At 36.1% G+C, this 19,682-nt stretch overlaps 1 long non-coding RNA gene across 1 annotated transcript; it reads left to right on the top strand.

The window, feature by feature from the left end:
* The first annotated feature begins 5,968 nt into the window (after positions 1-5,968).
* On the top strand, positions 5,969-7,913 carry LOC148761243 (uncharacterized). The gene is made up of 3 exons (XR_016028054.1): positions 5,969-6,085; positions 6,730-6,814; positions 7,683-7,913. It is a non-coding gene; the product is annotated as an uncharacterized LOC148761243 (long non-coding RNA).
* The last annotated feature ends 11,769 nt before the right edge of the window (positions 7,914-19,682 follow it).

Below are 19,682 nucleotides of genomic sequence, written 5' to 3'. Positions count from 1 at the left end.
GCTTTGCAAGCCTTTTAATCCAATAATTAATTCTTCAACTAAACATGATTTTAAACTTTTTAAAACATGTTTTAATAAATTAATTTCAGGCTGTCCAGATTTGAATTAAAACAGAAAAATATATTTTAAAGAAAGCCTTCAAAACCGATATATGCCAAATCAACACAAATCAATCCTATTGATTATCACCAAGAATCAAGCATGAAAATTTGTAAAGCCCAACCTTATAAAATACTATTCATGACATACATGTGATGATAGCATGATTGCATGCTAGGAGAGTCTCGAAAAAAATTTACAAAAGTCGGTATTGTACCTAGAGGTACAACAAAGTTTATTTAATCCTCGAACTAGGTGAGATTAAGAGTTTCACAGTTCATGGATGACTTAAAATGGTAATTTGGAGTTTGAGGATCAATTTGGAGTCAAATCGGAATTTTCACTAACCAGGGGCAAAATGGTCATTTGCCACCTGGGGACAAAATGGGAATTTTAGAAAAGATTTTTTTGACCCCATTTGACTTATTGGAGTATAATTTGACTTATTGGAGTATGATTTGAGGTTTAGAAGTGAAAAATTTTAATTTCGGTATAATTTGGAGTAAAAGGGTAAAATGGTAATTTTGCCACCTCAGGGTCAAAATTGTAATTTTCCACCACCAGGATATTTTTCCAGCACATGGTCTTCCTTTATCTTCATCTTTGACCCTTGAATAATCATGTGGTGGAGATAAAATGTTTAAATTTTAAAAATTTTAAAAACGGACCAATGACATGATGCCACGTGTCATGCTTGTATTAATTTATTATTTTCCTTTTTAAAAGGCACAAAAATCAGCTCATCTTCCACCCCATGGCCAGCCAAACCAGCAAGAAGAGAGAGAAAATAAAAACAAAACCCTAGAGAGAGAAAATCAAAGAAAAAGTGTGAATTTTCAAGAAAATTAAGTGAAAAAGGTGAGATTTTTTTCTATTAAGCTTGAGTTTTCTTATTCCCAAGCATTTCTCTTTATTTTTCATGATTAAATTACATGTTTTCATGATGAATTCAATTCTGAAAAAATGGGTTAGGAGAGAGAAAGTTGTTGGATTTATTTGATTTTAATTTATGTTAGTGTTTTTAGTTAGTTTAGCATATTTAGAAACAAAACAACAAGAAAAGAATTTATTTTCTCCCCCAACCTTTAATGGCTGAATTTACCATGTAGTGAGTGAGGATGAGTTTGATTTTATTCTAGGAGAATTGGTTAAGGAATAATGAATTATGAGCCTAGAAAAATAATGGAAATTTTCGGAGCAAAAATACGAATTTTTACCCACTAAGGTATTTTCATAATTTATTATCGAGACTGATAATTTGCACAATGCTATGGGACATTAAGTTAATTTGGGTGCAATTGAGGTATAGAAACTGAAAAGAACTAAATTGGAGTTTAAACGAACGCGTTAGGAAATTAATCCGGTGATAAGACAAATTAGGCCAATACTGAGTTTAGATTTGCATTCCATATCATGCATTGGTAGTCTAAATTAGTTTAATTTTGATTTAGTACGAACTTGGTGAAATTCTCAATTTTGTACTGTGTCAAGGTGGTGAGTCCTCCGATAAAGGCAAGGAAATTACGTCCGAGGACCAGTAGACAGAGTTATTCAAAAGTCTGCATTCTAGACATTGTGAGTAAACTTACTGTCATTTTAATTATCTAGGGTGGTTTTTAGATGCTTCATGAGTTCTATGGAAAAAGGAATTTAAAAAGGTAAATTTTCATGTTTTATGAATAAATGAGTTTCAATGAAATTAATTTATAAATTGTTTTGGAATTAATAATGATTTTGAAAAATAGAGTACACGGAGACTGTTAATTGTGGCAATTTGATTGTTTAAATTGACTGGCTTATGATAAATCGAGCATGATTGGCTAGTTGGCAATTGTATTGAAATGCGAATTATTTGGTTGCCTTGAAAAACTGCGAATTTCAAAATTGCCATATCATGTTATTGAGTTTTATTATATGGTGGATTATATATTAATTAATTACTGCAGTATGGGGTTTTTGTGGACCAGCCTTTTAGAGGGGCACGGTAAACCCCATTATATTCTTACCTCGAATGGAGAGGCGCGTAGGGTATCTCCTGGGGTAAAGTTTAGGGTTCACTTCACGCTAAACCACCACGTGAGGGGGAACTCAGCCAACGCCAAGGAATGGCTATGTTTTCAAAACAAAAACATGATTTATGTGAAATGTGAATTTTAATAGCCTTGGCGGTCTCGGTAGGATGCCTCGGCCAAGGTGTCCCCAAGAATGGATTTATGGCACAAGCCTAAATGTTTATGAGATTCATAAGGCTTTTTACGTATTTTGAACGAGATGTGTTCTAATTGTATAACCTAGTTTATGATGATTTACTTTATTGTCTCCATGTACTCAACTCTAGATGTTTATGATGATGTCTGTTTACTCATTGGGATTTTATAATCTCACCACCCTCCTTTCCACCCATTTCAGATTCAGTATAGACTGTAGATAGCTGATCTCATCGAGGACTACAATGGGATCTGCATTTTCCAAATCGTAGGTTCACAGTCCTCTTTACTTTTGTTTATTCGGGGGCTCTCTTGTTATTGTAAATTAAATTAAATATTTTGGCTTACTGTATTTAAGTATGTATAAATTTATTTAGCTTTTACGTTATAAAAATTTTTCACGTATAACTCTATAAATATTGTTTTATAAGAAAATAGAATATTTTACTTAATATTTCTTTTATTTTCTTATTATATTCAAATAACCATAATTTCGTTTTAAATGAAGATTTTAGACTTTTAAACTCATTTTGAATATGAATTATCTATTTTGTACTTGCATATTACGTTTTAGCCAGTTTCGAAATCTTTGAGAAAAATGACCTAAATACCCTTGTGAGAAAAAAAAATTAATATTTTATTTGTTTAAAGTTGGAAGCAGCTTAAAATCTTTTAGAACACGATATTTGACAATGGTTGCTCACAAGGGAACAGAAAAACTGATAGTAAAGCCTTGCGGGGTTTCGGGTTCACATTTCGGGCAATGAGTGTCTACCGGGACACCGCGGCAGTTATCACGGGCTCGAGCGGAGTATCGGGTCGTGACAAAATTACATGAAAACATCAAACAAAAGCTCTGATACTACTGTTAGGATTCGCCCTTGTCACGACCCAAATTCCGGGTCATGACCGGCGCATGGGTCCAATGGACGTAATCTACTAAACCCAGGCAAGCCTATTATTTATCTTACTTATGATTCTATTTATTATCACTAAGTCCTATTTCATGACTTTGAGTCAAAATAGTGATATACATTGCCAACTCGTACTGGCATTACTCTTTTAAAATTTACATTAAGCTCATCTATACATAACAAAATAATACTCGACCTCCAGCGGAGTGACTCGGATGGATATACAGCTACCGAATGCCGAGACACCTACCAGAAGATGTACACAGATCTACAAGGACACCTCGTCCTAATTATCGGCTACCTCGTGATCTGAAAACATGAATTTGAAAATGGTGAGTATAAACCCAGTGAGTGAACAAGGAAGGGAACAAGCAACAATTAGGAAAAATTTAAAATCATGATGCACTTGTTTCAAACAATGCAATTTAGTTCATTCCTATTTAAAACCCCTCCAAACCCCAGAGTTTTTCGCTACAGCGAGCATGAATTTCGATGCAATGAAAACAAAGCAACAAGAGAAACATTTTTCCTCACTCAACAAAAGCCATCCTGCTAAACTAATAAAATCAACCTAACATTCATGAAAATTCTCAAAGTATAATGTGTCAAATTTTACGTATATTACAACCATAAATCATTGTCCATCAATTTGCTATATCACACACATTTACATATGTATATATATATATATATATATATATATATATATATATATATATATATATATATATATACGTATATACCCATCATCATCATCTCACCAACCCATCATCATCATCACCAGCTCATGCGCACTCCCTACTCGCACATGGCTGGGTCATCACCGGATTATGCGCACTCCCTACTCGCACATAACCGGGTCATCCTCGGCTTATGCACACTCCCTACTCGCACATAGCCGAGTCAACATAATTACACAACATTATATTCAAGCATATATGTATATCAACATAATGCAGCCACATAGAAATCCATAATAACCACATTTCATAACATAAACCTTTTCTCAAAAGCTTGTTCCCAAGGCATTCATTTTCATGAAAAATTTCATAAAATCATTCAAACACTTTGTTCAAAACAGTCATATTCCCAAAACAATTTTGATAGGCAGTCCACTCACAGGTGTCGAAAATTCGGATTCCGGGAGAACTCTGACTAATAGTCCTCAGGCGTAATTCCTTTGCCTTTTCCGGACGTCTCACCACCTTGACAAATAACAAAGTCGAGGAATTTACTATATTGTCCCTAAATTGATATAAATTAATTTAAACTACTAATGCTTGATATGTAAATGCAAAAATATGTCCGATTACCGCTTAATCACGGTATCGATTAAATTCGACCGATCACCCGATTAATCGGCGATTGTGTCCAAATCACCTCCAAATTAATTCATTTCTCCTCTAATACCTTAATTTACCACATACATTTAAATAAAGCCAAATTCAGCATTAGAACCCTCACAATTCATTATAGAAAAAATTTGGTCATTTGGTGTACTAGCATCGAATTTTTTTCTACATAACCGTTTCACCTTACTTCATCATTTTCCATGCCATTTTCCTTGAAATAAAAACAATCCCCCATTGATATTCAGCCCTCATGGTTCGGCCAACAAGGAACCCTAGAGAAATTGTGAAATACCCCATACTTTGATATAGTGATAAATAAAGTTGATCGAATGCAAATTGAGGTCAATTAAAATGTTTAAAAGTGATAAAAGATGAAAGGAGTAGTTTAGGATAAAATATTTCGCAAGTGAGAAAATAACAATAAAATAATAATAATTTTATCATAGGAGAATTTGTGAGATAAAAGGTGATTCAGAAGTCAAGTGAGGCATAATAAGGTATTTCAAGTACCAAGGAGACAAGATAAAATTTTTAAAATATTAATATTTAGCTGGATGTCGAAAATCAGTCAAGAAGAAAGATCATATGGTTGATTCAAGTGGGGGAGAAGATGACAAGCCCGACTTTATAAAAATAATTGTCATGACATACATGTGATGGATAGCATGTTTGCATGCTAAGAGAGTCCCGAAAAAAATTTACAAAAGTCGGTATTATACCTAGACGTACCACAAAGTTGATTTAAACCTCGAACTAGATCAAATAGAGAATTTACGATGAAATTAAGAATTTTAAAGTCATAGAATGGTTTAATATGGTGATTCGGAGTTCGAGGATCAATTTGGAGTCCAATCGAAATTTTCGCTATCCAGGGGCAAAATGGTCATTTGCCACTTGAGGACAAAATGGTAATATTTAGAAAATATTTTTGGCCCTATTTGACTTATTGGAGTAAGATTTGAGGTTTAGAAGTGAAAAATTTTAATTTCGGTATAATTTGGAGTAAAAGGGTAAAATGGTAATTTTGCCACTCGAAATAAAAAATTTAATTTTTGAAAGGATTTTTATCAAATTTAATTATTTGGAGTGTGAAATGAGTATGAGGAGTGCAAATTATGCATTATGGCAAATTTTCAATTTTTGGGGCAAAAATGTAATTTTTGAAAAGTTCGGGGGCAAAAGTGTAATTTTGAAGAATTTGCTCCACCAAAACTTTGGAAAAATCTGGAAATTTCACTTAAGACTTGGATAAGTCAAAGGGAATGCATGGTGGAAAAAGTAGGACAAATGGATGGCTAAAAAAAAAATGAATTAATAAAATATTTAAAATATGAATAAAATAATATTATTTCATTAAACAATAAAAAAAAGGCATAAAAAAATCAGCCCACCCATTCTTTTTCTTCAACATTCGGCCAAGCAAGAAACAAGAGAGAGAAAGGAGAAAATAAAACCCTAGCTAAGAAATTTAAAGGGAAAATAGGTGGAAATTCAAAAATCAAGTGAAAAAAAGGTAACATTTCTTAAATTTGTCTTGTGCTTTACCTTTCCCATGAATTTTTCATCATTTTTCATGGTTGAATCATGTGATTTGAGGATGATTTGAATTCTGAAAAATGGGTTAGGAGAGAGAAAGTTATTAGATTAATTTGATTTTGAGCTATGTTAGTGTTTAGTGTTAGTTTAGCATGTTTATGAGCAAAACAACAAGAAAAATATTTATCTTCTCCATGAATTTCTCTAGGCCGAATCTAGCCAATGGTATATGAGGATGAGGTTGACTTTATTTTAAGAGAATTGGGTGGAAAAATGATGAATTATGAGGTTGAAAATTAAATGGGAATTTTCGGTGCAATAAATTAAAATTTTTACCCACTAGGGGTAAAAGTGTAATTTATAGTCCGGACTGATAAATTGGACCAAATTCACAGTCATTGAGGAATTGTGGATATAATTGGATAATTGAAATTGAAATGGATGGAATTTGAGTCGAATTGGGGATTTTAAGACTTCACACCGTGTATAGGCGAGTTAGGTCGGACACCGCAATTAAGCGATTGTCTAAACATTTCAAATCCTATCTAGTGCATACGCATGGATAAGAGCCTTAAATAATTTATGATAAATTGACACAATTTATTGAATTTTGTGTCATAGATTATGGATAGGTGGTGAGTCAATTGTTTCGGGTAAGAGACTGCACCCGAGGGCGGAAGATAGGAGTATTTCTACTCCTAATACTGTGAGTAAACTTATTATCATCTTAATTATCTAGAGTAGTTTTATACAATTGTGTGATTTTATGGAAAATGGGTTTAAATGGTAAATTGCTATGTTTTAAGATAAATTGTGATTTTATAAAATGATTTTATAAATTTTCTAAAAAATTGAATACTGGTTTTGAAATAAAGTAATTGGAGACTGCCTGCTTGTGTTGCAAATTTATGGTTTTGAATTGAATGGCTTATGACAATAAATAAGCATGAATGTTTAAACTGATTTTGGTGTTATAATTATTTATACTATGTATTCAGCCTTGAGAGGCTAGGTTGCGATAAATTGCCATGTCATGCTAGAATGAATTTTATTGATTGGTGGATTATATATTAATTATTTACTGTAGAGGGGGTTCCGTGGACCAGCCTATTAGAGGGGCACGGTAAACTCCATTATATTATTACCTCGAACGGAGAGGTGCGTAGGGTATCTCCTGGGGTAAAGCTTAGGGTTCACTTCACGCTAAACCACCACATGAAGGGGAACTCAGCCAACGCCAAGGAACGGCTGTATTTTTCTCAAACTAAAAATATATTTTAAGTGTATATGAAATTTTAACAGCCTTGGCGGACTCGGTTGGATGCCCTGCGCAAGGTATCACCGAGTATGAGTTTTGGCACGAGCCAAAGTTTTAAGAAATTCATAAGCCAAGTTGATTTCTCGATTTTTATGGATTGATTTTATTTGGTTGAAATGAGTTGAATGGTAATGAAATTACAGTATGATGATTTATTTTAATTGTCTCCATTTACTCGACTTTAGATAGTTTAGATGGTATCTGTTTACTCGCTGGGATTTTATAATCTCACCACCCTCATTTCCTCACATTTCAGGCTCAGGGAATTTCGTAGTTAGCTGACTTGAACAAGGACCTTCATTTGGACTCGAATCGGTAAAAGCTGTAGGTTTCCAGCTTCCGATGCATTTTGGATAGATATGGGCCCACGTGTCACTGTAAAAGAAATTTTATGCTTTGGTTATTTGTTTTATAGTATATATGTATATAATTATCTTTTACGCTATAAGAATTATGTATCGATAGTTTTATGAAAATTATTTTACAAGAAAATAGTTTATTTTATTGAATATTTTTATTATATTCAAATGGTCAAATTTTCACTTCAAATGAACGTTTTAGATACTTAATTTTTTTTAATCATTAAATATATATTTTCGGCTTACCTACTACATTTTTAGCAAGTTTCGAGGTTTTCGATAAAAATGACGAAAATGCCCCTGTGAGCAAAAAAAAAAAAACAATATGTTATGTTATAATTTGGAAATGATTTGTAATCCTTCGTATTTTGATTATTTGATAACTATTGCTCACCGGGGAAGTGCGAAAGCTGATACGAGAGCCTTGCGAGGTTTCGATCGACATTCGGGGTGAAGAATGTTTGTCGAGGCTTCGCGGCGGTTGTCACGGGCTCGATGGGGAGTTTCGGGTCGTGACAAATTGAATATTTCTTTTGTGTTTTTGTTCATAACCATGCTTAACTATCCCTAAACACTAACATAGTCTAAAATCAAATTATTCCAACAACAATTCCTCTTCCATACCCATTTTTCAGAATTGAATTCATCATGATAACTCAATATTCAACCATGAAAATCAAGAACAAAAGCATGGGTAAGCTAGGTATCAAGGAGAATTAAAGAAATTTTAACTTACCTAGCTTGTTTCCTTGATTTCTTCACTTTTTCTTTGAATTTCCACCTAGGTTTTCTTGTTTTTCCTTTTGTTCTTCCTTTTTTCTTGTTGCTGGATGTCTAGGCCGAATATGGTGAGGGAATTGGGGATTTAATGGGCTGATTTCTATAGAAAATAATAAAATAATCAAGCATGCCATGTGTCACATGCTTATTGGCCTAATTTTTAACTTTTTGACTTTTTCTTCTTAATTTTCCACCACAAATATTCTGGTATTTATCCAATCCTACCACAATTAAAATCACTTGGTCTTGACAAGTGCTGGGCCAAAAATTTTACTGATTTGCCCTCGAGACAAAAAAATTACGATTTTGCCCTTATACTCCGAAATGTACCGGAATCTCATTATTTCTACTTTTCAACCTAAAATAACACTAATATTGATCAATATTAACCAAATGGGGCAAAAAGTGTTTAAAAAAAATTTCGTTTAGTCCACTAGTGGCAAAATTACCATTTTGCCCTTCTGCTCCATAAATATCGAGAATCACAATTTTTCACTACTAAACATCATTTTATACTCCAATAATCATAATTATATTTCATATAATTATTCTTGGTCAAATGTGATCAAATCTTGGCTAAAAATCTCCATTTAATCATCAAATGGTAAAATGACCGTTTTGTCCCTAATTGGTCAATTTTCTGATGGACTCCAAACTGGACCTTGAACTCCAAATCACTATTCTAAGCCATTCTGTTGGTTTTAAAATTTTCAAATTCCTCTTAGAATTTCTATTTGAACTAGTTCAAGGTTCGATTTAACTTAGTTGTACCACTCGATACAATACCGTCTTTTAATCGAGCTTGACAAGGTCTCACATTCTCCCCCACTAATAAAAATTCGGTCCCCGAATTTAAATTCAATGTAGAGTGGCTTACCTTTACATATCGAAGAGGTGTGGATGCTTTGTCCGCATCTCATCCTCAGCTTCCCACGTTACCTCCTCGCTAGTGTGATTCCGCCACAACACTTTCACTGAGGCTACATCCTTTGAACGGAGCTTTTTAACTTGCCTATCAAGGATAGCTACCGGTTGTTCCTCATAGGTTAGATCATTTTGCAACTGAATAGTTTCATACCGTATTACATGTGATGGATCTGGGTTGTACTTCCTAAGCATGGACACATGAAACACGGGATGAATATTAGAAAGGTCTGGCGGTAATGCCAAACGATAAGCCACCGCTCCAACCTTTTCTAAGATCTCGAATGGCCCTATATACCGAGGACTTAACTTCCCTTTCTTGCCAAACCTCATTACCCTTTTAGTTGACGAAACTTTCAAAAATATATGATCTCCTACTTGGAACTCCAAGTCTCTCCGTCGGTTATCAGCATATGATTTTTGTCTACTTTGTGCTGTTAACATCCTCTGACGGATCATGTGTATTTTCTCGGTTGCATCCTGCACCAATTCAGGCCCCAAAAGTTTCCTTTCTCCCACTTCTAGCCATCCAATGGGTGACCTACATTTTCGTCCATATAAGGGCTCAAATGGTGCCATTTGGATGCTAGTTTGGAAACTGTTGTTGTAGGCAAATTCCACTAAGGGTAGATATTGTTCCCACCTGACACCAAGGTCTATCACACAAGCCCTCAACATATCCTCCAATGTCTGTATGGTCCGTTCAGATTGTCCATCAGTCTGAGGGTGGAAAGCTGTGCTGAAATCCAACTTAGTGCCCAATGCTTCTTGCAACTTTCCCCAAAACCTACTAGTAAACTGAGCTCCTCTGTCAGATACTATAGAAATGGGAATACCATGTAGTCGCACTATCTCATCCACATAAACTCGAGCATATTGGGCAGCCCCATAAGTAGTCTTAAACGGAAGAAAATGAGCTGACTTTGTTAACCGGTCCACTACTATCCAAATTGAATCATATCCCCCACTGGTTCGAGGCAAACCCGTTACAAAGTCCATAGCAATATGTTCCCACTTCCACTCGGGTACTGGTAATGGCTGTAGTAGCCCTGCAGGCTTTTGATGCTTGGCCTTAACCTGCTGACAAACCAGGCACTTGGAGACAAACTCAGCTACATCTCTCTTAAGTCCTTCCCACCAATACACCTCTTTCAAATCTTGATACATCTTTGTAGCCCCTGGATGTACCACATAAGCTGCCATGTGAGCTTCCTCCAATATTTCTCTCCTCAACCCGTCACCATCAGGCACATAAAGTCTGGTTCCATACCTCAACACTCCATCTGTGCCTTTAGTAAACATTTTTCCTTTCCTACCCTGAGGATCCTCTAAGGCCTTAATAACAAACTCATCTTTACTTTGTGCTTCTTTAATCTTGTCCATTAAAATAGGCCTCACTCTAAAGTGTGCTAGCAAAGCATTTGTCTTCGCAACTTCCAAACGCACACCTATGTCTCCCAAGCTATGGATCTCTCTAACCAAAGATCTCCTACCAATGGAAAAATGTGCCAAGCTTCCCATTGATTTTCGACTCAAGGCATCTGCCACTACATTGGCCTTACCGGGATGATAAAGAATAGTACAATCATAATCCTTTAGCAACTCCATCCATCTACGTTGCCGTAAGTTAAGATCCCTCTGCTGAAATATATACTTCAGACTTTTGTGGTCCATGTATATCTCGCAAGTCTCACCATACAAGTAATGTCTCCAAATCTTTAAGGCAAACACGATTGCTACCATTTCCAAATCGTGTATGGGGTAATTCTGCTCATGCCTTTTAAGTTGCCTAGATGCATACGCAATCACCTTCCCATGTTGCATTAATACACATCCTAATCCAACCCCCGATGCATCACAAAACACCGTGTAACCCCCTGTGCCTTGCGGCAGGCTTAACACTGGAGCTGTGGTGAGACATGCCTTAAGCTTCTCAAAACTATTCTCACAAGCATCAGACCACTCAAATTTTGTATCTTTACGTGTCAACTTAGTCAAAGGGGCAACTATTTTGGAGAAGTCTTTCACAAAGCGACTATAATAGCCAGCTAAACCCACAAAGCTTCTAATCTCCGTAACTGATGTTGGCCTTGGCCATTTTTCCACTGCTTCAATTTTCTTTGTATCAACTCGTATCCCCTCCTTAGATACCACATGCCCCAAGAATGCAACACTTTCGAGCCAAAACTCACACTTGGAGAACTTAGCATACAATCGATGTTCTCTCAAAATTTGGAGCACTATCTTAAGATGCTGCTCATGCTCCTCTCGACTCTTTGAATATATCAAAATATCATCAATAAACACCACTACAAACTTATCCAAATAAGGTTTGAACACTCGGTTCATCAAATCCATAAAGGCTGCAGAAGCATTCGTGAGCCCAAATGACATTACTAAGAACTCATAGTGCCCATATCTTGTTCGAAATGCGGTCTTGGGTATATCTTTGTTCCGAATTCTCAACTGATGGTACCCAGATCGCAGATCTATCTTAGAAAAACATTGTGCTCCTTGTAGTTGATCAAATAAATCATCTATCCTTGGGAGAGGATATTTATTCTTTACCGTCACTTTATTAAGCTGTCGATAATCAATGCACAGCCTAAGTGACCCATCTTTCTTCTTCACAAATAACACTGGTGCTCCCCATGGGGATACAATAGGTCGTATGAAACCTTTATCCAACAAATCCTCCAACTGATCCTTAAGCTCTTTAAGCTCTGCAGGTGCCATTCTATATGGGGGTATGGATATAGGTCTAGTGTCGGGAATCAAATCTATGCAAAACTCAACCTCCCGTTCAGGAGGCAAACCTGGTAGCTCCTCAGGAAATACATCCACGAACTCCTTCACCACCGACACTTGAGTTACATCTCCAATCTTTGCCTGACTATCCTTTACAACAGCCAAGTAACCTATACAACCCTGTCGTAATAATCTTCTGGAAGATATGACCGATATCAAATTGGTTGGAGCATTACTCCTATCCCCCTGAATACTAAATGATGGTTCACTGGGGAAATCAAATCTAACCAATTTATGATAGCAGTCCACACTAGCATGGCAGGGTGATAACCAATCCATCCCCAAGATTACATCAAAGTCTAAGGTGTCTAGCACAACTAGATTCACCGAAGTGTCTTTGTCCTTGACTCGCACTACACAGGACTCATATTCCCACTCGACCACAAATATCTCCTTTAAAGGAGTAGACACCACTAATTGTTCTTCTCTCCTAACACGACCTCTACCCAACCGAGATGCAAAACATGGAGAGATAAAAGAATGGGTAGCACCAGGATCAAATAGTACTCGAGCATTCATATTACAAACGGAGAGAATACCTGAGACCACGGCATTGGATGTTTGAGCCTCCTGCTGTGTTAAAGCAAACACCCTCGCTTGGCCTCTACCAATAGAACTTTGATGTCCGGACCCAGATGGTCTGCCTTGAGAGGAAGTACCCGCACCTCTACCTCTCGATCCACCAACCTCCCGGCCAGATGAGATAGCAACTGACGGAGCAGATGAAGCTGGCTGGGTGGAACCACGAGCAGAATCTGGTGATTGATGTGCCATCGGACAATCCCTCCTAATATGCCCAGGTTGACCGCACCCGTAACAAGTTTTTGTAGTAAGGAAGCACCGTCCACTATGTCGTCTCCCACAAGTATCACAAGAGCGAATGACTTGACTACTCTGTCTAGAATCTTGCTGCCTCCTAGAACTGAAGGTTCTCTGTCCCACCCTAATATTAGCACCAGGTGCGTCACTCCCCTGCTGAGGTAACCGTGAGTCCCTCTGTGGATCTTGACGGCTAGAAGATGAACCACCACTGCTGAAATCTCTACAGCCCTGATAACCCTCTATCTTGCCCCTTTTTGCTCTATCTCTCGCAGCCCTACTCTCACTGGTCCTCATCTCGATGCGTTGAGCACGATCCACTGCTGCAGAATAGGTAGTGAAATCTCGGGATGCCACAGCCCTAAATAATGGCTCCACTAACCCATCCACAAACCTCTGAATCTTCATCTCCTCAGTAGAAACGAGATAGGGCGCATAACGAGCTAGCTGCGTGAACTTGATGTCATACTCAGACACCGTCATGCTTGAAGTCTGTACCAAAGTCTCAAACTCTCTAGCTCTGGCATTACGTACACTGAGTGGTAAGAATCGATCTAAGAAGGCTACACTGAACTCACTCCAGGCCAACGGTGTTGCATTAGTCGGTCTGCCTCTACATAAAGAGCTATACCATTCCTGCACCACATCCTCTAATTGGAAGGCGGCTAGCTCAACTGACCGAACACTAGAACATCCCAAGGCTTTACAAATTTTCTCCATCTTATCCAAGAAAACCTGGGGTTTCTCCGATGCATCAGACCCTGAAAATGTTGGAGGCTTAAGCTTGAGAAAGTCAGGAAGAGAAATATCTAGATGTCCCCTCTCCTCCTCATGATGTTGGTGATCGGCCTGTCCTTGGGAGCTAGGGGATTCTTGTACTGTAGGTCTCCCCTCTACTACCCTTTGTATATCTTCCATGCGGGTCGCCATCATCTCTACAAACCGGTTAACTCCCTGTAGGCCTGCCGCCAAATCCTCAATAGTAATACCCCTAGCTGGGTGTCTATCTACTTCACTTGAGGACTGTCCCTCTTCTTGCCTACTCACAGGCGTATCCAACCCCACCGGCCTAGTGACCCTGCCACGTCTACCTCGGCCTCTCTGGGTGGATGCCCGTGGTCTATCTGCCATCTCAATGGGAGCATCTTGCTCCCCTGCCCGTCTTGAGGCGGCTCGTGTCTTAGGCGACATTCTTACCTAGACAAAAGCAAATGCCTGTTATTAAACACATATTATAATCATACTTAAAGCAACAGGTGGTTTCTAAGATAGGAAATCTATGCGGTCATTTAGTTGTAAAATGTGCCGTGGTTCACACTTTACAACTGAAGTTCCCACATAAAGACCCGACTCTCCGCTGGACTAACAAAAAAGAAGTTCTAGGACCTAGACAAACCTAGGGCTCTGATACCAATACTGTCACGACCCAAATTCCGGGTCATGACCGGCGCATGGGTCCAATGGACGTAATCCACTAAACCCAGGCAAGCCTATTATTTATCTTACTTATGATTCTATTTATTATCACTAAGTCCTATTTCATGACTTTGAGTCAAAATAGTGATATACATTGCCAACTCGTACTGGCATTACTCTTTTAAAATTTACATTAAGCTCATCTATACATAACAAAATAATACTCGACCTCCAGCGGAGTGACTCGGATGGATATACAGCTACCGAATGCCGAGACACCTACCAGAAGATGTACACAGATCTACAAGGACACCTCGTCCTAATTATCGGCTACCTCGTGATCTGAAAACATGAATTTGAAAATGGTGAGTATAAACCCAGTGAGTGAACAAGGAAGGGAACAAGCAACAATTAGGAAAAATTTAAAATCATGATGCACTTGTTTCAAACAATGCAATTTAGTTCATTCCTATTTAAAACCCCTCCAAACCCCAGAGTTTTTCGCTACAGCGAGCATGAATTTCGATGCAGTGAAAACAAAGCAACAAGAGAAACGTTTTTCCTCACTCAACAAAAGCCATCCTGCTAAACTAATAAAATCAACCTAACATTCATGAAAATTCTCAAAGTATAATGTGTCAAATTTTACGTACATTACAACCATAAATCATTGTCCATCAATTTGCTATATCACACACATTTACATATGTATATATATATATATATATATATATATATATATATATATATATATATATATATATATACGTATATACCCATCATCATCATCTCACCAACCCATCATCATCATCACCAGCTCATGCGCACTCCCTACTCGCACATGGCTGGGTCATCACCGGATTATGCGCACTCCCTACTCGCACATAACCGGGTCATCCTCGGCTTATGCACACTCCCTACTCGCACATAGCCGAGTCAACATAATTACACAACATTATATTCAAGCATATATGTATATCAACATAATGCAGCCACATAGAAATCCATAATAACCACATTTCATAACATAAACCTTTTCTCAAAAGCTTGTTCCCAAGGCATTCATTTTCATGAAAAATTTCATAAAATCATTCAAACACTTTGTTCAAAACAGTCATATTTCCAAAACAATTTTGATAGGCAGTCCACTCACAGGTGTAGAAAATTCGGATTCCGGGAGAACTCTGACTAATAGTCCTCAAGCGTAATTCCTTTGCCTTTTCCGGACGTCTCACCACTTTGACAAATAACAAAGTCGAGGAATTTACTATATTGTCCCTAAATTGATATAAATTAATTTAAACTACTAATGCTTGATATGTAAATGCAAAAATATGTCCGATTACCGCTTAATCACGGTATCGATTAAATTCGACCGATCACCCGATTAATCGGCGATTGTGTCCAAATCACCTCCAAATTAATTCATTTCTCCTCTAATACCTTAATTTACCACATACATTTAAATAAAGCCAAATTCAGCATTAGAACCCTCACAATTCATTATAGAAAAAATTTGGTCATTTGGTGTACTAGCATCGAATTTTTTTCTACATAACCGTTTCACCTTACTTCATCATTTTCCATGCCATTTTCCTTGAAATAAAAACAATCCCCCATTGATATTCAGCCCTCATGGTTCGGCCAACAAGGAACCCTAGAGAAATTGAATATTTCTTTTGTGTTTTTGTTCATAACCATGCTTAACTATCCCTAAACACTAACATAGTCTAAAATCAAATTATTCCAACAACAATTCCTCTTCCATACACATTTTTCAGAATTGAATTCATCATGATAACTCAATATTCAACCATGGAAATCAAGAACAAAAGCATGGGTAAGCTAGGTATCAAGGAGAATTAAAGAAATTTTAACTTACCTAGCTTGTTTCCTTGATTTCTTCACTTTTTCTTTGAATTTCCACCTAGGTTTTCTTGTTTTTCCTTTTGTTCTTCCTTTTTTCTTGTTGCTGGATGTCTAGGCCGAATATGGTGAGGGAATTGGGGATTTAATGGGCTGATTTCTATAGAAAATAATAAAATAATCAAGCATGCCATGTGTCACATGCTTATTGGCCTAATTTTTAACTTTTTGACTTTTTCTTCTTAATTTTCCACCACAAATATTCTGGTATTTATCCAATCCTACCACAATTAAAATCCCTTGGTCTTGACAAGTGCTGGGCCGAAAATTTTACTGATTTGCCCCCGAGACAAAAAAATTACGATTTTGCCCTTATACTCCGAAATGTACCGGAATCTCATTATTTCTACTTTTCAACCTAAAATAACACTAATATTGATCAATATTAACCAAATGGGGTAAAAAGTGTTTAAAAAAAAATTTTCGTTTAGTCCACTAGTGGCAAAATTACCATTTTGCCCTTCTGCTCCATAAATATCGGGAATCACAATTTTTCACTACTAAACATCATTTTATACTCCAATAATCATAATTATATTTCATATAATTATTCTTGGTCAAATGTGATCAAATCTTGGCTAAAAATCTCCATTTAATCATCAAATGGTAAAATGACCGTTTTGTCCCTAATTGGTCAATTTTTTGATGGACTCCAAACTGGACCTTGAACTCCAAATCACTATTCTAAGCCATTCTGTTGGTTTTAAAATTTTCAAATTCCTCTTAGAATTTCTATTTGAACTAGTTCAAGGTTCGATTTAACTTAGTTGTACCACTCGATACAATACCGTCTTTTAATCGAGCTTGACAGGGTCTCACAGCCCTCATGCTCAAATATGAAAATAATCAATAAATTAAAAATATAATGCAGTGGACTAATAAACTAGCATTTAATTAGAGAAGCAGTCGAATTCTGTAAGATCAATGTTTGTATTTTTCATGTAATTTTTTAATTTAATTATGAGCATTCATACATTTAAAAGTTACGTACCTTACTCTAGATATCATAATCAAGAGCCAATTAAATCAAAATCTTTGCTTATTCAACTCTAGGATTTGTCAAATCTTTAGCCAGTCAAATGTTTGACCTCTAACAGTAATCCACACAGTAACCAAATAAGACCTTCTCAAAGGTAGGATTTTACTTGTGCTAGCAAGTTTTGTTTTTAAAACAAAAATACTAAAAATTCTTGTTTTTTGAAAACAACTGAGAAATGGTTGGAGGCTTGGAGTTTTAGTTTGCTAACATAACATATTTATATAGTCAAACTAAGTTGTAACCCTAAATACAATAGTTGTATTTTAATTTAATTAAGTCCCCGTGAACTTAATTAATTTTTCACTTTATTTTTGTATTTTTCAATTAAGTCCAACCTAATTAATTATCCTTATTTAATCTCAATCATGTCACTTAATGCGTGTGACCTATTAGACTTTTAACATGTTGGTAATAAATATAAATCCTAATCAAATATCAATTTAATAATTTATTTATATTTATAGATCATGAGCGGCATCTACCAATATATCATGAACACCAAAATGTTAAAAAGTCAATTAAAGAATTTGACAAAGCCATTAAATGATAAGCCTTTCAGTGCAATATGGTCATTTCATCAAATATCCCGAATATGTCATAAAGCATGTCTGTAAAACCTGACCCTATAAACACATGTCATGACATACATGCACTGAGTAGTATGTTATTATGCTAGGGAAAGCACCTAAGAATATACGAAACTCGGTATTGTACCTAACGGTACACTTGAGTTGATTTAACCTCGAACTAGTTCAAATAGGAATTGTAGGATGAAATTTAATATTTTATAGTCAAGAAATGACTAAAAAATGATTGTTCGGAGTTCGAGGGTTCAGTTGGGGTAAAATTGGAAATTTGGATGTTTAGGGGCAAAATCGTCATTTTGCCACCTAAGATAATAATTTGATCATGGAGTGAAATTTTTGATCAAGATTAACTATTTGGAGTATAATTTAATGATAGGAAGTGAAAAAGTTTAATTTTGGTGATTTCTGGAGTGTAGGGGCAAAATCGTAATTTTACCACCCGCGGACAAAATTTGAGATTTTGAGAGAATTTAGATCAAATTTGACAAATTGGAGAATGGTATGAGTATAAGGGATAAAAAATATGTCTATAGGCAATTTTTCAGTTTTTTGGGCAAAAATGTAATTTTTCACTTTTACGGGGGCAAAAGTGTAAATTTCAAAAATTACTCCACCGAGACTTTGGATAAGTCTGAGAATTTTATCTAAGCTATGGATATGTGGGACAAGTGTATGGTGAAAATTTGAAAACAAATGGATGAAATTTTAAAAATGGGCCAATGGGAAAGTGACACGTGGCATTTTTAAAAATGAATTAATATTATTTTAATGAAAAGTCAGCCCATTTAAACCCCATTTTAAGTGCTGGCCGGCCATAAGGAAGAACAAGAGAGGAAATAGAGAGGAAAGGAAGAAAAAAAGAAAAACCAAAGAGAAACAAGAAAATTCAAAGGGGAATTCGTGGTTTTCGACCGTTTACGCATCTAACAGTAAGATTTTTTGATTTTAGCTTGATTTCTACCTTTCCTATGCCTTTATTTCCATTTAGCATGCTTGAGGAGAGAGATCAAAAAGTGATATCAAGGGCTGGACGAAATTCTAGGGGAGAGAAATTGAAATTTTTAGGTTTTGATTTTTAGTTAAATTGATAGTTTTAGTTAGTTAAATGTGTTTAGAAATTAAATTGGGCAAGAAATCATTAAATTTTCACAATACCCACTCTTGGCTGGATGCTCAATGCTGTACAATGATGATGAATTGATTTTATTCTAAGGGAAATGAAGAGAAAATGATGAAAAACGATTAAACGTGATAGAAAAACAAAGTAGAAAATTAACCGAGTTAATGTCCCATTTTTGGCTGAATTTTCCAAGGAAGGGAGTGAGCTGATTTTGTTGTTTTTAGAAGGTTATTGGCTGATATTTAATGGTTAGAAATGTTGGAGAGAGAATGGGATGATTTAGAGCTAAAATGGAGTGTGTTAGCAATTTATCGGGCAAAGTGCCAAAAATAGGTTAATACCGCGTTTAAGCCGTTTTAGGCTATTGCATTTCATACCACGCATTAGTATAGGATTTAAGTTAATTATATAGTGATTTAGCATCAATGTGATGAATTGTGTAAATTTTTTTAATGTGTCTAGGAGGAGAGCCTTCCGG

The sequence above is a fragment of the Theobroma cacao genome, chromosome 8, assembly GCF_053813885.1.
Source record: "Theobroma cacao isolate CCN51 chromosome 8, ASM5381388v1, whole genome shotgun sequence".
NCBI lineage: Eukaryota > Viridiplantae > Streptophyta > Magnoliopsida > Malvales > Malvaceae > Theobroma > Theobroma cacao.
Note: the sequence above shows the minus strand (reverse complement) of the source record. Positions and strands in the feature narration are given on the sequence as shown.